The 25,642-nt window shown below is 40.6% G+C and overlaps 1 protein-coding gene across 7 annotated transcripts in view; it reads right to left on the bottom strand.

Annotated features, from left to right (window-relative positions):
* The window catches only part of ARHGEF9 (Cdc42 guanine nucleotide exchange factor 9), a 435,862-nt gene extending 411,134 nt beyond the window's left edge, over positions 1-24,728 (bottom strand). For 4 of the 7 annotated variants that reach the window (XM_043895127.1, XM_043895129.1, XM_043895131.1 and 1 more), the window contains exon 1: positions 24,340-24,728. The gene's annotated coding sequence lies outside the window, so the exon portion shown is untranslated. Of the gene's footprint in view, positions 1-24,272 lie in introns of all 7 variants that reach the window. The other 3 variants (XM_043895130.1, XM_043895132.1, XM_043895128.1) reach the window with 2 other exon arrangements.
* Between the last annotated feature and the right edge of the window lie 914 nt (positions 24,729-25,642).

Genomic DNA, 25,642 nt, shown 5'->3' with positions numbered 1-25,642 from the left:
GGTGATATCAAATTGTAGTTTTGGTTTGCATTTCTATAATAATGAGCAATGTTGAGCATCTTTTCATGTGTATGTTATCCATCTGTATGTTCTCTTTGGAGAAATGTTTTTAGGTCTTTTTCCCACTTTTTGATTGAGTTGTTTGTTTTTCTGGTACTGAGTTGTATGAGCTACTTGTATATTTTGGAAATTAATCTTTTGTCAATTGTTTCATTTGTTATTTTCTCCCATTTTGAGGGTTGTCTTTTCAACTTGCTTACAGTTTCCTTTGCTGTGCAAAGTTTAATTAGGCCCCACTTCTTTATTGTTTTTATTTCTGTTATTCTAGGAGGTGGGTCATAGAGGATCTTGCTTTGATTTATGTCATTGAGTGTTCTGCCTATGTTTTCCTCTAAGAGATTTATAGTTTCTGGTCTTACATTTAGGTTTTTAATCCATTTTGAGTGTATCTTTGTGGATGGAGTTAGGAAGTGTTCTAACTTCATTCTTTCATATGGAGCTGTCCAATTTTCCAAGCACCATTCATTGAAGAGCCTGGCTTTGCCCCATTGTATAGTCTTGCTTCCTTTTTCAAAAATAAGATACCCATAGGTGCATGGGTTTATTTCTGGGCTTTCTGTTTTGTTCCATTGGTCTATGTTTCCGTTTTTGTACCACTACCATACTGTCTTAATGACTGTAGCTTTGTAGAATAACCTGAAGTTAGAAAGTTTGATTCCTCCAGCTCCATTCTTCTTTCTCAAGACTTCTTTGGTTATTTGGGGTCCTTTGTGTTTCCATATGAATTGTGAAATATTTTGCTCTAGTTCTGTGAAAAGTGTCATTTGCAATTTAATAGGGATCTCATTAAATTGCAGTATAGTCATTTTTATAATATTGATTCTTCCTACTCAAGAGCAAGGAATATCTTATATCTGTTTATGTCATCTTTGATTTCTATCATTGGTGTCTTATAATTTTCTATGTACAGTTTTTTGTCACCTTAGGTAAGTTTATTCCTAGATATTTATTTTTTTTGTTGCAATAGTGAATGGGATTGATTCCTTAATTTCTCTTTCTGATTTTTCATTGTAAGTATATAGAAATGCAAGTGGTTTCTGTGTATTGATTTTGTATCCTGCAACTTTACTAAATTCACTGATTGGCTCTAGTAATTTTCTGACACTGCTTTAGGGTTTTCTATGTACAGTATCATGTCATCTGCAAACAGTGAGAGCTTTACTTCTTCTTTTCCAACCTGGATTTCTTTGATTTCTTTTTCTTTTCTGATTGCTGTAGCTAGGACTTCCAGAACTATGCTGAATAATAGTGGTAAAAGTGGACACCCTTGTCTTCTTCCTGATCGTAGGGGGAATGCTTTCAGTTTTTCACCATTGAGAATAATGTTTGCTGTAGGCTTATCATATATGGCCTTTACTATGTTGAGATAGGTTCCTTCTATGCCCACTTTTTGAAGAGTTTTAATCATAAATAGGTGCTGAATTTTGTCAAAGGTTTTTTCTGCATCTATTGAGATGATCATATGGTTTCTATATTTCAATATGTTAATATGGCATATCACATTGATTGATTTCCATATATTGAAGAATCCTTGCATCCCTGGAATAAACCCAACTTGGCCATGGTGTATGAGCTTTTTGATGTGCTGCTGAATTCTGTTTGCTAACTTTGTTGAGGATTTTGGCATCTATGTTCATGAGTGATATTGGTTTGCAGTTTCCTTTTTTTGTGTTGTCTTTGTCTGGATTTGGTATCAGGGTGATGCTGGCCTCATAGAGTGAGTTTGGAAGTGTTCCTTCCTCTCCAATTTTTTGAAAGATTTTTAGAAAGAAAAGCATTAGCTCTTCTGTAAATGTTTGGTAGAATTATCTTATGAAGCCATCTGGTCCTGTGCTTTTGTTTTCTGGGAGACTTTTGATCACAGCTTCAATTTCAGTGCTTGTAATTGGGTAGTTCATAATTTATTTTTCTTCCTTGTTCAGTCTTGAAAGATTGAACTTTTCTAAGAATCTGCCCATTTCTTCCAGGTTATCTATTTTATTGCCATATAGTTGCTCATAATAGTTTCTTATAATCCTTTGTATTTCTGCATTTTCTGTTGTAACCTCTCCTTTTTCATTTTTAATTTTGCTGATTTGATTCTTCTCTCCTTTTTATTGATGAATCTGGTTATGGGTTTGTTAATTTTATCTTTGCAAAGAACCAGCTTTTAGTTTTATTAATCTTTACTATTGTTTCTTTCTTTCTCATTTATTTCTGCTTGGATCTTTCTGATTTCTTTCCTTCTATTATTTTGAGGGCTTTTTCTTTCTTTTTTCCCCAGTTGCTTTAGGTGTAAAGTTAGGTTGTCTATTCCATGTTTTTCTTGTTTCCTTAGGTAGGATTGTATTGCTGTAAGCTTCACTCTTGGAATTGCTTTTGCTGCATCCCATAGGTTTTTACTTGTGTTTTCATTGACATTTGTTTCTAGATTTTTTTGTTTCCTTTTTGATTTCTTCAGTAACAGTTACTGAAGTGTGTTGTTTAATATCCATGGTTTGTCTTTCTTATACTTTTTTCTTGTAATTGATATCTAGTCTCAGCATTGTGGTCAGAGAAGATGCAACTTAATATGACTTCAATTTTCTTAAATTTACTGAGGTTTGATTTGTTACCCAAGATGTGGTCTATCCTGGAGAATGTTCCATGTGCACTCGAGAAGAAGGTGTATTCTTCTGCATTTGGATGGAACGTCCTGAAGATATCAATGAGATCCATCTCATCCAATGTATCATTTAAGACATGCTTCCTTATTAATTTTCTGTTTTGATGATCTGTCCATTGGTGTGAGTGGGGTGTTCAAGTCTCTGACTGTTACTTTGTTACTGTCTATTTCTCCTTTTATGTCTGTTAGTGTTTGTCTTATATATTGAGGCACTCCTATGTTGGTTGCATAGATATTTATAATTGCTATGTCTTCCTCTTGGACTGATCCCTTGATCATTATGTAGTGTCCTTTCTTATCTGTTGTAATCTTCTTTATTTTAAGGTCTATTTTGTCTGATATGAGGATTATTACTCCAGCTTTCTTTTGCTTCCAATTTGTATGGAATATATTTTCCATCCTCTCACTTTCAGTGTATATGTGTCTTGAGGTCTGAAGTGGGTTTCTTGTAGACAACATATATATGGGTCTTGCTTTTGTATCCATTCAGCCAGTCTTTGTCTTTTGGTTGGAGCATTTAATGCATTTAGATTTAAATTAGTTATTGATATATATGTTTCTATTGCCATTTTCTAATTGTTTGGTGTTGATTTTGTACACCTGTTTTCTTCTGTTATATTTATTGACTATATAAGCTCATTTATCATTTGTTGTAAGCTTGTTTGGTGGTACTAAATTCTTTTAACTTTTGCTTGTCTGAAAAGCTTTTGATTTCTCCATCAATTTTGAATGAGATTCTTGCTGGGTACAGTAATCTTGGTTGCAGATTTTACCATTTCTGTCATTTAAATATATCTCGCCATTCCCTTCTGGGGTGCAGACTTTCTGCTGAAAGAGCAGTTATTAAGCATATACAGTTTCCCTTGTATGTTACTTGTTGCTTCTCCCTTGCTGATTTTAATATTCTTTCTTTGTGTTTAGTTTTTGTTAGTTTGATTAATATGTGTCTTGGCATGTTTTTTTCTTGGGTTTATCCTGTATGGGACTCTTTGTGCCTCTTGGATTTGATTGGTTATTTCCTTTTCCATATTGGGAAAATTTCCACTATAATCTCTTCAAAACTTTTCTCATATCTCTTCTTTTTCTCTTCTTCTTCTGGGAATCCTATAATTCGAATGTTGGTGCATTTGATATGGTCCCAAAGGTCTCTGAGACTGTCCTCAGCTCTTTTTATTTTATTCTGCCCTTCAGAAGTTATTTCCACCATTTTATCTTCCAGCTCACTGATTCGTTGTGCTTCAGATATTCTGCTATTGTTTCCTTCTAGAGTATTTTTAATATCAGTAATTGTGTTGTTTGTCTCTGTATGTTTATTCTTTAATTCTTCTACATCTTTGTTAATTGAATCTTTCATTTTCTCCATTTTCAAGGTTTTTTTTTTTTTTATCATCTTCACTATCATTATTCTGAATTCTCTTTCAGGAAATTTTCCTATCTCCTCTTCATTTATTTTGACTTATGTGTTTCTAGTTTGCTCTTTCATTCATACAGCATTTCTCTGCCTTTTCACTTTTTTTTTTAAGTTATTGTGTTTCAGGTCTCCTTTTCCCAGGCTTCAAGGAAAGTTGAATTCTTTCCTTGAAGAAGGTTGAATTCTTTCTTCCTTTTGGTTTCTGCCCTCCTAAGGTTGGTCCAGTGGTTTGTGTGAGCTTCATATAGGCTGAGATTTGTGCTGAGTTTTGTTTGTTTGTTTGTTTGTTTTTTCTCTGATGGGCAAGACTGAGTGAAGTGGTAATCCTGTCTGCTGATGATTGAGTTTGTACTTTTGTTTCTTTGTGGTTTAAATGAGGCATCCTGTACAGGGTGCAACTGGTCATTGGGTGATGCTGGGTCCTGTATTCAAGTAGCTTCCTTTGAGGAAGTTCGCACTATTTGATGCTCGCTGGGGTTAGTTCTCTGGTAGTCTAGGGTCCTGGAGTCAGTGCTCCCACTCCAAAGTCCCAGGGTTTGATCTCTGGTCAGGAACGAAAATTCCACAAGTGGTTTGTTATGGCATTAAGGGATAGTAAAACAAATATCCAAAAATGAGAAACCAAAGATGAATCCCAGACAAATGCAGTTACTAAATCAGGCAAATAATAAATCAAATAATGGAATATACACACATACATATGCACACATGAGCAAAGTGAAAACAGTCCAACAAAAATAAAGTACAGTAGATTGATCCAGCAAATAAAGGAAATAAAAATTATATTTACCAGTTAAGAGCAAAACGGTCTTAAACACAAGCTGGAAAACAAAACTAAAGCAAGGTGCCAAGTGGGGACTAAATCAGTGAAAACAAAAGTAACAAATATGTTGAAAGGAAGGGAAAGAAAAAAAAAGAAAGAATAGATAAGCAAAGTTAAATAGAGGTAGATGAAGAAGATTTATATACATTAAGGGTTACCTGCAAGGAGAAAAGAACAGTCGGAAAGGCAAATGAAGGGATAAATGTAGGAAAAATATAATAGGTTTTAAAAATTAAAATTATGAAAAAGAGAAAAGAGAAAAAATGGAAGAAAAAAAAAGGGGGGGGGGGGGGGAAAACTCCACAAAACTGCAAAAGCCCGTTGCAGAGGCAGAGGTGTATAACAATAGAAAGTGTGACTGAATATACACATATACATCCATAAGCAAAATCAGAAGAGTCCAACAAAAACTAAGTACAATAGATTGACCTGGCAAACAAAGGAAGCCAAAAATTATATCTACCAGAACAAAACTAATTAAAGCACAAACTAGAAAAGAAAACTAAAGCAAGGTGCCAATTGGGGAATAAAGCAATGAAAATAAAACTAACAAATTTGTTGAGAGGAAAGGAGAGAAAGAAAAGAAAGAAATAATAGATATGCAAAGTTAAATAGAGGTAGATAAAGAAGATTTATATACATTAAAGATTAACTAAAAGGGGAAAATAACAGTAAGAAAAGCAAACAAAGGAATAAATGTGGAAAAATAGTAATAGGTTTAAAAAATTAAAATTAAAAAAAAAGAAAAAAAGAAAACTCCACAGAACTGCCAAAACCCAACATAGAGGCAAAGGTTTATGACAATAATAAAAAATGTGACTGAGGGAAAAAAAATCTCAAAAGCTTAGTTGGATTTCTTAGTGCCAATAAAATCGACAACTACAACAGAGGGGGATAAAAAGGGGGGAAAAAAAGAAAAAAAATGTCCAAAAGGATCTACAGAACAAGTCAAAAGATAAGAATAATAAATGTTTTTCTTGAGTCACTGTTGTCAGTGTCTTTTCCCACACTGGGAATCACAGTCCACCTTACCTCCCTAGGATGCCCTCCAACACTGTCCTGATCTCTGGACCTGCTGTGGGGGCAGCTCATATTCTAATCTGGTCCTGCTCCTGTGTGTTATTTCCTCCAATGTCCACAGGTATCAGAACTAGTGCATTTTCTTTTGTGGGAGCTCTCAATGTCCTTTTATATATTCCATAGACATAGAGTCTGCCTAGTTGATCATGTGGATTTAATCTGCAGCTTGTACGTCTATTGGGAAGGTTTTGGGACTTCTTCCTCAACCACACTGCCCCAGGGTTTCAACTGTGGTCTTATTTCCACCTCTGCATTTGGGTCGTCCACTGGGGTTAGCTCCTGAGGCTACCCTAAAGAGCTTGGGTTTACCCCTCTGAGGGCCAGGTGCAGAGGTGGTGCAGCTGCTTGGGTGGCATGGGTTCAGGTACTTGGCGGGGGTGGGGGGCGGGGTGGCAGCTAGGGAAGCAGTTAATATAGCACACTAGAAGGGTATGGCAGCCAGTATCAGCCAATATATTCAAGTATTCTTGCCTGGAGAACCCCCTCTGTGACAGAGAAGCCTGGCATGCCACAGTCTACAGAGTCGCAAAGAGTTGGACAGAACCAAAGAGACCCAGCACGCATAAACACAAGTTTGTTTTTTTTTTTTTTTTTGCTGGTGGCAACTCTGCTCCAGTGAGAGTTGATCATGAAGATGGTGCAGCTGCTTGGTTTACGGGGACCCTGGAGGCGCCAATTGTGCAGGGACACAGACTGCCTCTGTGGCAGACGTTATGACCCTGTCAGTCTTTTTTTGAGCTTCTTGTAGCTGGTGATCAAAAGGCCTCTTTGCCCAGTCTTTCTGCATAGCTCCACCTGTTCAGGCACTTGGTCTTCTGTTTCTTTAGGCAAATATATTCCTAGATATTTTATTATTTTTACTGCAATGGTGAATGGGATTGTTTCCTTAATTTCTTTCTGATTATTCATTGTTCAGTTTAGTTCAGTTCAGTCGCTCAGTCATGTCTGACTCTTTGCGACCCCATGAATCGCAGCTCACCAGGCTTCCCTGTCCATCACCAACTCCCAGAGTACACCCAAACCCATGTCCATGAGTTGGTGATGACATCCAACCATCTCATCCTCTGTCGTCCCCTTCTCCTCCTGCCCTCAATCTTTCCCAGCATCAGGGTCTTTTCAAATGAGTCAGCTCTTCGCATCAGGTGGCCACAGTATTGGAGTTTCAGCTTCAGCATCAGTCCTTCCAATGAACACCCAGGACTGATCGCCTTTAGGATGAACTGGTTGGATCTCCTTGAAGTCCAAGGGACTCTCAGGAGTCTTCTCCAACACCACATGAGACAAGTGCTTGGGCCTGGTGCACTGGGAAGACCCAGAGGGATCGGGTAGAGAGGGAGGTGGGAGGGGGGATCGGGATGGGAAATACATGTAAATCCATGGCTGATTCATGTCAATGTATGGCCGAAACCACTATAATATTGTAAAGTAATTAGCCTCCAACTAATAAAAATAAATGAAAAAAATTAACTCAGTAAAGTTGCAGGATACAAGGTTAATATACTGAAATCTATTATTTTTCTATATACAAATAATGAAATATCAGAAATAGAAAGTTTCTTTAAAAATCTTGTTTAATGTCACAAAAAAAGAACAAGATATCTGGGAAATAACCAAGTAGGTCAAAGACCTATAATCTAAAAACTATAAAATATTCATAAAGGAAAATAAAGATAATACAAAGAAGTGAGAAGATGGCCTGTGCTCTTGTATCAGAATAATATTGTGAAAATGACATAACTACCTAAAGGAACCTACAGATGTAATGCAATCCTTATTAAAATACCCATGATATTTTTCCCACAGGACGAGAACAAATTATTCAAAAATTCACTTGGAATGAAAAAGGAGCAAAAATAGGCAATGCAATCTTGATTAAAAAAGAAGAACAAAGCTGGAAGTATCAACTTTCCCATCTTCAGACTATACTGCAAAGCTAACACTATTTTTTTTTTTTTTAAAGAAAAGCATAGTACTGGCATAAAAACAAACACATAGATCAATGTAACAGAATAGAGACCCCGGAATCAACACATGCACCTCTGGTCAATAAATGTATGACAAATGAGGCAAGAATAAACAATAGAGAAAAGACAGTCCCATCAATAACTACTCCTGTGAAAACTAGACAATTATATTTTAAATAATTAGAGATTAGAACATTCCCTCATACCATATTAAAAAAAAAAAACTCAAAATGTATTAAAAACATAAAGGTAGACTTGAAACTGTAAAACTCTTAGAATAGAACATAGGTAGAACACTGTTTGACATAAACTGTAGTAATATGTTTGGTACCTGTCTCCTAAAGCAAAAGAAATAGAAGCAAAATTAAATAAATTTTGTTGTTTTTCAGTTGCTAAGTCGCATCTGACTCTGTGACCTCATGGACTACAACACTCCAGGCTCCTCTGTCCTTCACTCCCTCCAGGACTTTGCTCAAATTCATGTCTATTCAGTTAGTGATGCTATCTAACCATCTCATCCTCTGTCCTCCCCTTCTTCTTTTACCTTCAATCTTTCCAAGCATCAGAGTATTTTCCAATGTGTCATCTCTTTGCATCAAGTGCCCAAAGCATTGGAGCTTCAACTTCTGCATCAGTCCTTCCAATGAATATTCACAGTTGATTTCCTTTAGGATTGACTGGTTTGATCTCTTTGCAGTGCAAAGGGTTCTCAAGAGTCTTCTCCAGCACTACAATTGGAAACCATCAATTCTTTCCACTCAGCCTTCTTCATGGTCCAACTCTCACATTTGTACATGACTACTGGAAAATCAATAGGTTTGACTATATGGACCTTTGTTGGCAAAATGATGTCTCTTCTTTTTAATGCACTATGCTTGTCATAGCTTTTTTCCCAAGGAGTAGGCTTGGAAATTTTGTGGCTGCAATCACAAACCGCACAGATTCTGGAGCTCAAGAAAATAAAATCTGTCACTGTTTCCATTTTCCCTCCATCTATTTGCCATGAAGTGATGGGACCGGATGCCATGATCTTTGTTTTTTGAATACTGAGCTTTAAACCAGCATTTTCTCTCTTTTCTTTCACTTTCATCAAGAGGTTCTTTAGTTTTTCTTCGCTTTCTGTCATTAGAGTGGTAACATCTGCATATATGAGGTTGTTGATACTTCTCCCAGCAATCTTGATTCCAGCTTGTGAATCAACCTGTAAGACATCTCGCATGATGTACTCTGCTTATATATACTCTGCTGTATAACATACAGCCTTGATGTACCCCTTTCCGAATTTTGAACCACTCCATTGTTTTATGTCCGGTTCTCACTGTTGCTTCTTGACCTGCATACAGGTTTCTCAGGAGGCAGGTAAAGCGATCCGATATTCCCATCTCTTTAAGAATTTTCCAGTCTGTTGTGGTCCACACAGTCAAGGGCTTCAGCATAATCAATGAAACAGAAGTAGATATTTTCTGGAATTCTCTTGCTTTTTCTATGATCCAACTAAGGTTGGAAATTTGATTTCTGGTTTCTCTGCCTCTTCTAAACCCAGATTGTACCTCTGGAAGTTCTCAGTTCAGTTACTGTGGAAGCCTAGTTTGAAGGATTTTGAGCATTATCTTGCTAGTATATAAAATTGGCACAGTTGTATGGTACTTTGAACATATTTTGACACTGCCTTTCTCTGGGATTGGAATGAAAACTGACCTTCTCCAGTCCTGTGGGCATTGCTGAGTTTTCCAAATTTGCTGGCATATTGAGTGCAGCACTTTTTAGGATTTGAAATAGCTCAGCTGGAACTCCATAACCGCCACAAGCTTTGTTCCAGGTAATGCTTCCTAAGGCCCACTTAAATTCATACTCCTGGATGTCTGCCTCTAGAAGAGAGACCACACCATTGTGGTTATCTGGGTCATTGAGACTTTTTTCTGTATAGGCCTTCTGTGTATTCATGCCACCTCTTCTTCATCTCTTCTACTTCTGTTAGGTTCTTGTGGTTTCTGTCCTTTATTGTGCCTATCTTTGCATGAAATATTCCCTTAGTATCTCCAAATTGCTGGCAGAGATCTCTAGTCTTTGGTCTTCTATTGTCTTCCTCTATTTCTTTGCATTGTTTACTTAAGAAGGCTTTCTTATCTCTCCTTGCTATCTCTGGAACTCTTAATTCAGTTGGGCATATCTTTCCCTTTTTCCTTTGCCTTTGACCTCTCTTCTTTTCTCAGCTATTTGTAAGGCCTCCTCAGATAACCATTTTGCATTTTTTCCACCTCCTGTACAATGTTGTGAACCTCTGTCCATAGTTCTTCAGGCACTCTGTGTGTGTGTGCCTGCTACGTTGCTTCAGTCCTATCAGACTCTGAAACTCCATGGACTCTAGCCTGCCAGGCTCTACTGTCCATGGGATTCTCCAGGTAAGAATATTGGAGTGGGTTGCCATGCCCTCCTCCAGGGGATCTTCCTGACCTAGGGATCAAACCCGTGTCTCTTATGCCTCCTGAATTAGCAGGTGAGTTCTTTACCACTAGCCCCACCTGGGAAACCCTCAGACACTTTGTCTACCATATCTAATCCTTTGAATCTATTCATCACCTCCACTAGGTAATTATAAGGGATTTGATTTAGGTCATATCTGAATGGCCTAGTGGTTTTCCCGACTTTCTTCAATTTAAGCCTGAATTTTGCAATAAGGAGCTCATGATCTGAGCCACAGTCAGCTCCAGGTCTTGTTTTTGCTCATTCTGTAGAGCTTCTCCATTTTATGCTGCAAATAATATATTATAATCAATCTGATTTTGATATTGACCATCTGGTGATGTCCATGAATAGAATGGCCTCTCTTGTTGTTGGAAGAGAGTGTTTGCTATGACCAGTGTTTTCTCCTGACAAAACCCTATTAGCTTTTGCCCTGCTTCATTTTGTACTCCAAGGCCAAACTTGCCTGTTACTCCAGGTATGTCTTGATTTCCTACTTCTATATTCCAATCCCCTATGATGAAAGGACTTTTTTTTTTTTTTTTTTTTTTTTGGTGTTAGTTCTAGAAGGTCTTGTAAGTCTTCATAGAACCATTCAGCTTCAGCTTCTTCAGCATTAGTGGTTGGGGCATAGACTTGGATTACTGTGATGTTGATTGATTTGCTTTGGAAATGAACTGAAATCCTTCTGTCGTTTTTGAGATTGCACCCAAGTACTGCATTTTGAACTCTTCTGTTGACTGTGAGGGCTACTCCATTTTCTTCTGAGGAATTCTTACCCACAGTAGTAGATGTAATGATCATCTGAATTAAATTCACCCATCCCTGCCCATTTTAGTTCACTGATTTTAGTTCATTTAGTTTAGTTAGTGAACATTTTAGCTCACTGATTCCTAAAATGTCAATGTTCACTCTTGCCATCTCCTGTTTGACCACTTCCAATTTACCTTGATTCATGGACCTAACATTCCAGGTTCCTATGAAATATTGTTCTTTACAGCATCACACTTTACTTTCACCAGTCATATCCACAACTTGGCGTCATTTCTGCTTTGGCTCAGCCTCTTCATTCCTTCTGGAGCTCTTACTTTGCTCTTCCCCAGTAGCATATTGGACACCTACCAACCTGGGTGGGCCCATCTTCTGATGTCATATTTTTTTGCCTTTTCATACTGTTAATGGGGTTCTCAAGGCAAGAATACTGAAGTGGTTTGCCATTCCCATCTCCAGTGGACCACGTTTTCTCAGAATTCTCCACCACGTCCATTCTTCTAGGGTGGCCCTCCATGGCATGGCTCATAGCTTCATGGAGTTACACAAGGCTGTGATCCATATGTTCATTTTGGTTAGCTTTCTGTGATTGTGGTTTTCGTTCTGGAGGCTGCAGGATTGTAGTTCTTGCTTCTTCTCTCTGTCCTCTGATGTATGAGATGAGGATAAGAGGCTTTTGCCACCTTCAAAACTTCTCTATTGCATGTTCCAGGACAGTGGAATATAATGACCAAGAGACACATGGACCAGTTCACAAAGCTGTAGTGTTGCCTGGCTCCCAAAGAGGCATCTCCAAGTGTTGGCTGCATTTTTATTCAGTCAAAGAACATGAGGAAGGGAGGGTAAGAGATGTGGGGAGAAAAATGAAGTAATTGTCCTAGATGGTGAAACAGATGAAGAGGATCAACATTTATTCACAGTTCAGCCATAATGCCTTACAGTCTGCTTGTAATATTATCCTTGCTTCTCTTTACACATCCTACAAAGGTTTGCACTGGCCCACATCAGTGGGAAGTGATTTCTACTTCCTCTGATTTTCTGAATATTAAGATCACACAGGTTATAACTTAACTATCATTTGCTGCTCCAAAAGTGCAGTGAGGAAGTCTTAGATGTGAAGAATTCTGGGCTAGGGTCCTGCCCCTCTGACGCCCCCTACAATCTCTTTGCACCCATCCTTAGTTTCTCCTCCCCTCTACAACATTGCCTGGTCAAAGGCTAAGCACATAGTTGACTCTCAATAAATGTTGACTGTCTAAAAGTTAGTCTTACTATTTCCCATCCTGCTCTCCTTTTTACCCAAACACTCTCCCAAACCAACTCCAACCTTTAACCTCCATAGGTTCATCTCTGCATAAGGGAAAGAGGTTGAGTGGCTCATTCCCACCTTTGCAGATTAATTTACATCTGCAGGCTTCTGTCACAGGAATAGCATGGGCTCAGACAGAGCAGCTGCTTCTCCACCAGAGCCTTAAGACTGGCCAACCAGCCTGTATTGCTTTGATGCATAAGATTCAGTGGGGGGGGGGGGGAATTAAAAGACAGTAGTAGGAAAAACATTTTCCTATGATTCTAAGCTGAGATACATCATGACCCCATGGTATAAAATTCATTCTTGACTCAGCCAAGAGGAAGTTGGCACACTAAATTCTAGTTATAGGCAAAAGAAGATTAGTGCAGAAAACTCTGTCCCATTCATTACCAAGGGTCAAACCAAAGGTTCAGCAAAATGCTCCACTTCCTCTTATATTCATATTAGATTAGTGATCTCTCTCACATCCCAAGCCTAGGAAGTTAAAGAGCCTCAGAGTTCTGGGGAGGGAGATATAGTGAGAAGTGAGAAGATGATCTCAACCCAGGGAAAATCAGTCTATGTTTCACATATGTAACCCAGTGTTTCTCTCTGGGGAACAGTGAATGGCCCAGCCAACTCTGTCTGGAACTAAGAGACAGGTGATCACAGGGAAGCTTGAAGTGAGAATGACATGCAAAGAGAGTAAGTTTATATTCTGGATGATAGCTCCCATACACCCCTAGGGTAGTAAGAGTCTTGTGAATTTGCCTATATATAAGGATTTTTAAGCCTTTATATAACTAAATACAGAGGACTTCTGGAGCTGCTGCAGCTTCTCAGTCTACAGCTAAAACTCTCTGGCTTATATGTCAACTTATAACAGCCTAAAGGAAACTCTAATGCCAGTATCAAGCAAAAACCTTTACTTTGTGGAAGGCTTACTACCCAGGCATTTTACATATCCTGCTCTTACCTCACCATCTTGACTAAGTATCTGCTGTCCTTAGGGGATTAGAATTCTATAACTGGGAATGACAGACTTATGAGGGCCCTTAGAAATAATTTGGTTCCATTCCTCATGGTGCAGTAGTGAAACTAAAACCCAGAGGGATCAGGAACTTGTCCATGGAGACATAGCAAGAGAGTGGAATAGCTAGTACTAGAACTCTTGACTCTTAATCCAGTGCTCTCTTCATACTACCACACTGCTTCTTTCATGATAGAATTAGTAACAGCTAACATTTATTGTGGGCTTACTCTGTGTAAGGCCCTGTTCCAAGTGCTTTGCTGCATAAATTCATTTAACTCTCATAATAAGCTGATGAGGTAGTTACTATTATCCTGGTTTACAGATGAATAACCTGACGACAGAGAAAAATCTGCTCTATTTATTACCTATCTGTGAAGTCAGATTTGAACTGTGGGGTTAGAGAAGAGAGAATCTCTTGGACAGCAAGGATCAAACCCATCAATTATAAAGGAAATCAGTCCTGAATATTCATGGAAGGATTGATGCTGAAGCTGAAGCTCTAGTACTTTGGCCACCTGATGTGAAGAACTGACTCATTGGAAAAGACCCTGATGCTGGAAAAGGTTGAAGACAGGAGGAGAAGGGGACAACAGAGGATGGTATGGCAGATGGCATCACTGACTTGATGGACATGAGTTTGAGCAAGGTCCGGGAGTTGGTGATGGACAGGGAAGCCTGGCATGCTGCAGTCCATGGGGTCACAAAAAGTCGGACATGGCTGAGTGACTGGACAGAACTGAACTATAAGTGAGAATGGGGGCCAGAAGCCAGAAAGGTCCACCAATGATAGCCAAACACTGCTATCAGAGAGGAAGAACTATTCTGTGAGAGAATGGAAAAGATGACTGTAAATCAATCAAGTACACCTTAGTATGACTTAATCACAGGACATTTCTTAAAATCTAGCTGAGATCAAATGGCATGGAAGAAATTGGGCTTTAACTGAGGGGAGGAACAGAAGGGAAGGGAAGAGAGAAAAGACAAGGAACCGTGGAGCTACGGCACTTGGGAGCTAAGGGCAAAGGGATGAAGCAAATGAAGTGGGCAATTAGAATACCCTGAAGCTGGGCACTATGCCCCACACTCACCCATCTTTACCCCTTATTTCCTGGAATCAGACTCTCAGGACTCATGAGGTCTACTGTTTTCCATACCAGAAAAAAATAAAATAAACACACACACACACACACACACACACACACACACACACACACACACACAAGAAAAGGAGGCCCAGTAATCAAAGTTGGGGATGGGAAGAGCAGAGACCCCAGACACAGGGCCTAGTGCTTTCCCAACAGACCTGTCTCTACTTTTGCAGATGGAGAAGGCCACAAGGCACTTGTCCTCCAACCTTGGAGAACAATATGAGTACAGCCCATTTTCTTCTCAGGATTCTGTCAGAAGTCAAGATAGATAAGCAGGGAACCTCTGCCCACCAGCCCCTGTTCTGCTCCAGAAACCCATTCCTACTGTCCTGATTATCAGCTCTTCTCTGAAACCCTAGCTGACTCTTATTTCACCTGACCTTCCTCCCAAGTCTTATCCCCCTGGCTCTTTCTCATTTTGCTCCACAGGAATAAAAACGGTAAGACTAAGAAAAAAGCAAATGTGCTTTCATCACTGGTTTGGGACTAGGAAAAAAGTGATGGAAGCTGTTGACTAAAATCAGGCTTCAAGATTATCTGACTTAAACAATGTTCATGACCCAGTTTCTTTAGCCTACATTCTCTTGTCCTCTAACCCTACCCCCAGCTCCCAACAACCCCCCATCACCAGGGACAGGAAGAACAGAGTACTGACTATATAAGCTCTCCCAGTTCTAGCTTCAAGGTCCTCAGCCTGAGGGTCCAAACTTCCTACCCATTCTTCATCTTCCAACATCCCAATTCTCTTGACCACCTGAACCCCAGTCTAGCTTGCAGAATGGTAGTTATGAAAGCATCAAGATATCAACAAGCAGGTTGGGGGGATGGGTAAACAAGGCAAAAGTGAACAAATGGCTTGTTTAAGGGGGCTTACTTCTGGGAGACCAAAAGTTGTCTGGGGTAATGGTATTCTGATCACTGCTTCTGATGAGCTGTTATGAATAATTTCCCTCTCATTCAGATCGGAGCTGTGAAGGCACAGGGGTAAAGAGCACTTCAAAACTTCATAATTTTACTTTGTGAGTGCCTCTGTCACTCACTGATTTTCATCCCACCTTCCCACCCCCATCTCTCTTTTTCTCCTTTTCTTCCCCTTTCGTTTCTCTCCTCAGTCTTTAACTGGTCAATATTTGGATTGAAATATACTTGGGAGGAATTCAAATTGTTGAATACAGTTTTTCCCTCCTTGTTCTTTTTTAAATCAGGAAAATGCCATTCTGAAACAGAACAAACTGTGGTGTTTTGTTTGCAAATGGTCATTAATGAGGTTTTCTGGAGCTCAGTTACATTTTATTTGAGGGTGGTCCTCAATTAGGTTTATTAGGATTCAGTTACCTAATAAATGTACGGAAAAAATAGAAGAGATAGGCTAGCTTAGAATTATGCCTTGGGAGCTACACTGAGAGCTTGGCTTTAAGTGTTAGGCAAGGGCCAGTCCCATTTGCTTGTGTGTCCAAAAGCCAGGAGTGACTTCAGATAGCAACTGTAAGCTAATTGAAGCTAGCTGTAAGCTTTGAGAATCAAACTAGGGGAATGGGTAGTGAACCTTCATAGACTACTTATTTCACTAATGCTGCTCTTCCCACTCATAACCCAAAATGTCATGGTCGAGGGGGCTTCCACAAAGCACTTGGGAACTCAGGCTGTGTCTTCCTTCCTTCTTCCATTGGCCATTGCCCCCACAGCCCTCAACTGTGGCATTAACAATGGCCTTGGTATCTGAGAACAAGCTCCAAAAATAGCCAGTCCTAGGAGACAGGCCACAGACCCTGGCAGAAAATTGGAGACAGTAAAGACCCTGGGAAAGAAGTGTGAGAGAGGTTCAGATAGGAATATCTTGAATATATCTATCTGAATAGATTTATTACCTCCACATTTTGCAGTGATGGCAGAGCCACTAGAGAGACAGAGTCAAGAACATCAGAACTCACAGAATTTTGGAGATTATTTAGCTTAGTCTAGACCATCTTTTGTGTACAAACCCAGAAGATAATCTAAGAGCCCAAGGAGTTCCACTGGGAGCATACTGGGCCTCCATGAAATACATCTTTGCTGAAAATCACAAATCTAGTCTAATCAAGTTGTATAGATGGCAAACCAAAGCCAAGAAAGAGCAAGGTACTTGTCAAAAGTAATGCCTCGAACTCAGGTCTCCTGACTCAACACCACAAGAATCAGAAATACTTCAAACGTATGTAGTATTTTAATTCTTTTTAAACTGTATATTTCCACAGATCATGTAATTTGCTCTTTCCTGTGGCAAAATAGGTATTATTTTCCCATTGTTTGACCAATGAGAACCTGAAGCTCAGAGTGTGTTAGCAGTCTGTCCAAGATGACATAACAAAGCAGCTTTAGCCACATTACATTCAGATTGACTTTGGCATATCAGCAGTGCCCAAAGTGTTAACAGCTCAGAAATAGCTCTGTGGTTCCCACCCATAACCTCCATCACTAAGCTGTACTTCTTAAATCATCCGTCTGAGAGAAAGTACATCAATCAGCACTGAAAACATTCCAAGTTGTTCTATCCTTCCATATGCCTCTATTGCACTCCACCCAAAATTCTTCAGATACACCAAAAATGCCAAGGCAGATATGCAAATTCCTTTCTTTAGGTATATGGGTCTGCACTTATTTTCAGGCTAAATTCATCCGTTTCTTAATTTTTTCAGCACCTAATGTTTAAGGCCCTTAAAGAAAAAGAAAACAGAAAAATGCAATACTTTTTTATGCATGTAACTAAATAAATAGGATAATAGCTAGTTCAGGTGTGGAGCATGGGGAAGAGGAGGGGGAGAGTGAGAGAGGCTGAAACTTCAGAGAGGAGTGTACATTTCCTCTGAAGTACATGCATTTTGAAGGAATGGACTTTGGGATGACTATGTGGAAGAGGCCTTAAAGGATAAACAAAATTTAGTCATGTGGAGATGGGAGGAGTAAAGAATATTTCAGATGGAAAGCCTGAGGAAAAATAAAAGAGGATAAAAATTTTGGTGTGCATATGAAGAAAAGCAAGTTGCTAGATTTGGCTGAATTCAGGAGTTTTAAACTAGAGTAGAAGAGATAGCAGTAGAGAGGCAGTTTATTGTCAGACAAAGTTAGACTTAAGGCTAAAGAGCTTGGACTATATTCTGAATTGTGGGACTGTTGACATCATCAGATTTGTTTTAAGCAGGAGAGTGATACCATCAGATTTGTTTTTAAACAAATTGTCCAGGAGAGAAATTATGACAGTTTGAGGATGAAAATAGTGAGACGGGTTGAAAGGAAAGAATTTTCAATCAGCCAAATAATGTTTTTGGAAAAACTCTGAGTTCTGCAAGATCATCACTGCATAAGACATATTACAAAATAAAGAGCTTTCACAGATCCACGAGCAAAATATGAACAAGCTACCACAGACAAATGAGCACTAATATGAAAAGAAAATTTATAGAAAAGAAATATAAATGGCTAATAAGTGTATTTTTATGTGCTTAACCTCTGCAGTGGTAATAAATATGTAAATGGCTCAAAATATCATATTTCATTTGTACAATGTACAGAATTTGAAAGATGACTTAATGAATGTATAGAAAGAGGGATATGTGATAAAGCAAATATAGTTAAATGTTAATGGTAGAATCTAGGTAGTGGATATATGGGTGTTCACTGTATAATCCTTTCAACTTATCTGTATGTTTGAAAATATCCATAATGAAATATTGGAGGGGAGGGGCAGAATTTTAAAGCATAGCTCTTTTGGCACAACAATTCCATTTCTAGGAATCTACCTTACAGAAATAGATGTTCACATGTACATAATAAATAACCAAAGAAGTATCCTGGAAGGCAGCTATGCTCACCACTATACCACCAACGGGCAAAGAAATATCCTGAAGCCTTATGTGTCATAGGAAAGAATTGGAAATCATTTAGCTGTCCATCAGAAGAAATATTTAAATACACTATGGTATACCCATACTATGAAATATGTAGCTGTTTTTTAAAATGAGGTAGATCCATATACTGAAATGAGATGTCCAAAATATACTGTGAAGTCAAAAATGCAAATTACTGACTCAGCTATAAAGTGTGATCCATTTAAATTTAAAAGCAAAACTATTAGGTTAATATGGATGTATTTAGTTTTGGACACATATAGAAAGAAGGATTAGAAGGATACACAGAAAAATGGGAACTATATTTACCTCTGGGAGGAAAATATGGATGTAAGAAGATTTTCCTTTTTATTCTGTGTACTTTTATATAGTTTGAATTACCTGCAATATGACTGTTTATTGGGGCTTCCCAGGTGGCGTGCTTGCTAAGTCACTTCAGTTGTATCCAACTCTGTGAGTCCCTGTGGATGGTAGGCTGCCAGGCTCCTCTGTCCACGGGATTCTCTAGGCACGGATCCTGGAGTGGCTTTCCACGCTCTGCTCCAGGCGCTCTTCCCAACCCAGGGATCGAACCTGCATCTCTTATATTTTCTTCATTGGCAGAAGGGTTCTTTACCACTAGCGCAACCAATAAGACAGTGACACTAGTGGTAAAAGAATTTGCCTGTCAATGCAGGAGATGCAGGAAAGGCAGGTTCTATCCTTGGGTTGGGAAGACCTCCTGGAAAAGGAAAAGCACCCCACTCCATTATTCTTGCCTGGGAAAATTCCATGGGCAGAAGAGCCTGGGTGGGTAGGGCAGACTACAGTCCATGGGACCACAAATAGTCGGTCACAACTGAGTGATTGAGCACATAGCCCTTTTAACTGTATGTTACTTATTTTCACCCCCATATTTTATTTATCTGTTTGCCATTCATTCATTTATCTCTTGATTTAGCATCAATTTATTAATTATTCATTTATTTACTTAATAATCCATCTATTCATTTTTTGATTGAAGTTTTTTTGTAAAGTTTTTTTTTTTAATTTTTACAATGTTGTGCTGGTTTTTGCTATACAACAACGCAAATCAGCCATAATTATACATACACCCCCTCCCTCCTTAGCCTCCCTCCCCTCACCCCATCCCATCCATGGCTGTGTAGCATAGAGCCCAGTTTGGCATTGTATTTTCTTAATTTTTGATGCATTTCTAAGTAAGCTGTAGAATTACTCTTATGTTTTAAAATTCAATAAAAGACAAAAGATATTATCAACATTGACTATAAAGACTTAGCAGTTAAGTCAACTGGGACAAGGTTGTGTATGTTGGATTCTAGGAAAGAGAATATGATGATGGCTCTGAGGTTCACTGTGTAAACACAAGGCAAAGAGCCCAAAATTTCCCCTCTATAAGAAGAAATAGAAAAAAAAGGCCCAATGTGCCAGGTGCTAAGGGCAGAGCAATGGTCACTGGAAATCTGAAAAAGAATTGTTGATAGAGGATGGAAAAGGAAGTGGATTTGAGAAAGGAAATATCCTAAGAATTCAGCTCAATGACACTCTTTCTGACCTTCCTCTGACAAGGACAAGGAGTCCCAGTCTGCAATACACAGATTTTTTGTAAGCCTTCAGTTCACAATGAATCCCAGTTTTATAACTTCAAATCTGGACAAAGTCTCTCTGGATTCACCCATGGGGGATAAAAATCATATATCTTTCCTAGGTCTTTAGAGCTAGAAAGGACCTAAAGAATCACTGAGGCCAACCTCCCCCACTTCCATAACTAACAGTGGAAAAAGTGAGGCTCAGAGAGGGAAAGAGACTTGATTAAACTAAAGTCTCCTGACTCCCAGGCAAAAGTTCTTTCCATCTCTGTAGCAGAATTGGCTAGGCTTCTTCAATATCATCAGACCACATCAGAAACCTGTATTCACTCTTGATTCCACTGGTGGTTTCCAAAATCTTTTTTTCTGGACAGGATACACCATTAAGTCAAGTCACATGATCTGGAAGACTCTGTCTTCCCTTGCCCTTCTCCAGGTCTCCACTGTGCCCTATGTCCTTCAGCCTCAGTCAGACAGTGAGGATTACACTCAGTCCACCAGTGTCATCTTCCATCCCTCAGCAGCCAACAAGGCTGACCATCCTCACTCCTAGCAAAGGGCCAGACCACGTGCAGTTCATTGGCAGCCATCTCAAGGATGGGTCACTTCAGCCCTATGGTGTTTCTTCTCCATTGGCATTAGCAGGTACTGTCTACCATTAGACAGGGAAGCACTGCCATTCCTTGAACTTCTGAGTAAAATGAAGATTGGATAAGGCATGGTTTTTTGCAGGAAACTACACAATGGCACAGGTATTTGTTCACTGGCACTTTCCAGCTCAAAAACCAAGCATGGCTGCAAGCTGCTAAATTTGCCTTTTCAGGAGCAGGTCAAAACTGTCTGAGTCTAGTATTCAAAGGCTCCATTTTCAACCCCAATTTCTATTTCCCTTTTTTGGATCAGCAGTCACACTAGCCATTAGCTGCCAGTTCCTTCAAGCTAGGCTTCAACAGTATGTGAACTGAGAACTTTCAGATGTACAAGCTGGATTTAGAAAATGCAGAGGAACCAGAGATCAATGCCAATATCCGCTGGATCATAGAAAAAGCAAGAGAATTCCAGAAAAACATCTACTTCTGTTTCATTGACTATGCTAAAGCTTTTGACTGTGTAGATCACAACAAACTGTGGAAAATTCTTAAAGACATAGGGATACCAGACCACCTTACCTGCCTCCTGTGAAACCTGTATGCAGGTCAAGAACAAGAAGCAACAGTTAAAACTAAACATAGAACAACAGACTGGTTCCAAATTGGGAAAGGAGTATGTCAAGGCTGTATCTTGTCACCCGGCTTGTTTAATTTATATGCAGAATACATCATGTGAAATGCTGGGCTGGATAAATCACAAGATGGAATTGAGATTGCTGGGAGAAATATCAATAACCTCAAATATGCAGATGATACCACCCTTATGGCAGAAAGTGAAGTGGAACTAAAAAACCTCTTGATGAAAGTGAAAGAGGAGAGTGAAAAGTGACTTAAGACTCAACATTCAAAAAACTAAGATCATAGCATTTGATCCCATTATGTCATGGCAAATAGATAGGGAAACAATGGAAACAGTGATAGACTATTTTCTTGGACTCCAAAAGCATTGCATATGATGACTACAGCCATGAAATTAAAAGATGCTTGCTCCTTGGAAGTAAAGCAATGACAAACTTAGACAGCATATTAAAAAGCAGAGACATTACTTTGCCGACAAAGGTCCGTATAGTCAAAGCTATGGTTTTTCCAGTAGTCACGTACAGATGTGAGAGCTGGACAATAAAAAAGGCTGAGCACCGAAGAACTGATGCCTTCAAACTCTGGTGCTGGAGAAGACTCTTGATACTCCCTTGGACAGCAAGGAGATCAAACCAGTCAATCCTAAAGGAAGTCAACTCTGAATATTCAGTGGAAGGTCTGATGCTGAAGCTGAAGCTCCAATAGTTTGGCCACCTGATGTGAAGAGCCGACTCATTGGAAAAGACCCTGATGCTGGGAAGTATTGAAGGCAGGTGGAGAAGGGATGACAGAGGATGAGATGGTTGGATGGCATCACTGACTCAATGGACATGAGTTTGAGCAAGCTCTGGGAGATTGTGAAGGACAGGGAAGCCTGGTGTGCTGCAGTCCATGGGGTTGCAAAGAGTAGCACACAACTGAGCAACTGAACAACAACAACATATCCATGAAAGCACACATGATTTTCATGTGCCCAGAAATTTTGTCCCAGTCTCTGCTGTCTTCCTCTGTTAGTGTAAACCCTACCCAGAGCACTTCAAGGCCCACCACAAATGCCTCTTGAGAATCCACCCAAACAAGAAATTCTCATCTAATATCAGAAAGTCTTAAAGTTTCAGGTCTCAGAAGGTTGGCTGACCTGCCTTAAGTGACCAGCCAAGATTAGAATCTAAGGTTCCCAAATTTCTAACCTAGTATATTTTTATGGCTCCACATGATTTCTGCCTTTTCTGTACACCCGCCTCAAAGCAACATTCTGCCTTATAACATGGTCTGTGATCCTTGTACCTGCCTTTCCCACAAATGACTTGAAGCTCTCTAAGGGAAAGAGCCTATTTCATCCATCACTTTCTGCCCTCATCTCCAGTTGCTCAGTACAATGCACCACAACAGCAGATGCTCTGCATTTTTGCATAACAAGACAGAGCAACTGTCTTTGCAGTGGCTAGAAAGCAATGCTGTTGTCATAGGACAATTCAAGCAACATCAAAGGAGGCCCTGAGTTCTTACTCTTCAGAGACCTTGGCTGTTGGGAAACACTACAGCTATTGAAAGTGTATCTGTTGGATGGACATTAGAGTCACAACTCAGTCAGTGGAAGAAGGGATAGGCATTTTAGTTCCTTTAGGGGTCCATCTTCAAGATGTTGTGGAGATCCAATTCTACAACTCTTGTAAATTCAAGAGTGCGAAAAACTAAAGTCCATTTTTTTTTTTTTTTTAATTTTATTTTTACTGGTCAAAGGGATTTTTTTTTCAGGCAATCTAGTGAAGTCCAATTCTCTGACTTTACAGAAGAGGGACTTGAAGTCCAGAGAGATGATGGGATTTCTCTAAAGTCACGACATGAATGAATGATAGACTCTCCCAATTTCTTGTACAAGCCTTTTTCAGCCCCAGCAAATGAATAGATGGTTGTCACAAACCTCGTCTTAAGAACAGAAAGAGCTTCAGCCTAGATGAGCAGAGACTCCACTATTTCCTGGCATTCCATTTTATCATTGGACATATCCAAACCTTGCTAAGTGTTAAATGGGATAATTTATGTAAAGCACTTAGCAAATTGCCTGATACACAATAAAAATGCTCCTCCCTCCTGTTAGAATGAGGTTCCTTTATAGTAAGCTTAATTCTGCCTCCTGGTGGTTTTCACTCTGTTGAAATCTGACCCATCCTGGGTTCTCCTTTCTAGAGACACTTAAGACAAATAATCCTTTTCCACATGACAGCTTTGAAGGTATTTGAAGAGAGCACCCCTGCTCTACTTCCCGTCCTTCGAAATGGTTCACTGCAAGACTATCCTTCACCCACTCAGATTTCATCTTTCTGCAAATAGGGGGACTAAGCTTGGCCTCATTTCCCACAAATTCATGATATTTATAACGAGAGGTTGTCTTTCGATCTCTACCTGGAGAGTTGGGTCAACAGAAGTGCACTTACCTTGTGGCCTCAAGCCCCTTACACCACAAGCAAAGGCTGAACTGAGCACAACACTCCAAGGTGGCCAAGTGTTGAAGTGTTCGGTCCTCAGGGGAGCCAGTAGCTTCACACTGCCACTGGTAGCTTCCCCAACACTGTCTTTGGCTCCTTACCTCCCCCATCTCTCTTCCTCATTTCCCCATCCCATTCCCACGGTAGAACTCAGCTACCCTACATTCCTAAATCTGTAAGCTCAATTGTTGAACCATGCAAACTGTTAAGCCTTGAGTCGCGCCAGGCAAGTGCTCCTGCTCAACTACCTATCCTGGCATGCCCGAGTGGTCCCTGAAGGCTCCCCAGGTAGCCCTAGTCTAGGCCATTTTCCCCAAGCTTGTGGCAAAAATGGGCCTTTGCCCTGGCCGGCACAAGGCACTAGTTTCGCAGAGAGCCTACAGTGGGAGTTACCTTGCAAGCATTGAGAGGTAGAAGCGCTCAGTTGGACGACTGGACCTAGGGGTGGGTGGGTCCTCACCTAGGTTGCGCTCCTTCCGCCACGGTCAGGCCCGGAGTAGAGCGGCAGGCTGGATGGTGGGTCCCCGTCCCTCGTAGCCAGGAGTTGGATTGACCCACTGATGAGCGGCAGGGATAGGGGACCAGCGGAGGATAGCACAGAGGCAGCTCCGGAAGGGGCGCCGCTGCGGAGGGAGCGCTGCTGGTCGCCGCCGAGGCAGCCCAAAAGAGAGAACCAGCCACCGGTTGCTGTGACCGCCCCTGGCCCCCAGCTGCGCCTCGCCTGTAGGCTGCAGTCGCTCTCAGCAGGTTACCGGCACGCCCGAGAGCTCCGGCAGAGGTGCATGCGGAGCCAGCTAGGGGTCAAGGAGGTTTGCATTCAACTGAGCCTCTCCTGGCGCTGCAGCTCGCCAGCTACTGGGCGTCAGGGCGGCGGGTTCCTCGGGTCACAATTGGCGGAAGATGGAGCCTTAGAGGCTAGTAAAGTGAGTGGGAGTGGTAGGGAGGGGCCCCAACCCTAAAGTACAGATCAGAACTCTGCTGCCTGCACGGAGAAGGCTGGCTGAAGGCCAACACACACTCCCTCCCAGGGGCGGACTTGGGCGGCCTAGATACTCCAGCGGGTGGAGGCAGAGGTACCCGAGCTAGGGTGAGCGGCAGAGCGTCAAATTCGCTGCTTGCTAATGCCACCCACCTCCCCGCCCTGCCGTGTGCTTGGGTCGTGAAGACTGACTTGGTCCACCAATACCTGACGTAACACAAACATTTCATTAGCCAAATGGCTGACCTCTCTGGAGCCAAAGGCTGGGAGGGCAGAGTAAGGAGGGATCCTCCCCGTTCCAGGCCTCTCTGAGAGGCAGCCGGAGAGCCCTACGGAGCACCACATCCTGGCCCGGAGTCCCCATCTCATGCCCCCGGGAGGCCCGGAGATTTGTGAGGGAAGGGGAGGGTGGGGTGGAATGGCGCGACGGACTGTCGACAACCTTTTCCTGGATCCATTCAATCTGCTACTCGAAGTTTCCTGGCAATTACAACATCCCCAGGAGGGCAGATTCCCCGCCTGTTAATCACGGTGTGCATTTTTAAACCACCTCCCCCCATCTTTTTGAAAATGTAACTGGCCTGCTTCCAGCCTACAAGCTTGGGATGGTTGGGAAAAGACACAGCTCCACAGCTCAAGTGCGGTGGGCAGGAGGACTTGAAAGTTTCTTTACTTCAGCTCTCACCAGATGTGTACTAGAACACGAAGGAGCATTGCCTCTTAGATATCCCACTTCCTGGCTGAGGAAACCTACATTTGAGCCCTTGCTAGGTGGAAGGAACTG

The sequence above is a fragment of the Cervus elaphus genome, chromosome X, assembly GCF_910594005.1.
Source record: "Cervus elaphus chromosome X, mCerEla1.1, whole genome shotgun sequence".
In the NCBI taxonomy this organism is placed as follows: Eukaryota; Metazoa; Chordata; class Mammalia; order Artiodactyla; family Cervidae; genus Cervus; species Cervus elaphus.
The sequence above is the reverse complement of the archived record's forward strand: the minus strand, read 5'-3'. Positions and strand labels throughout refer to the sequence as shown.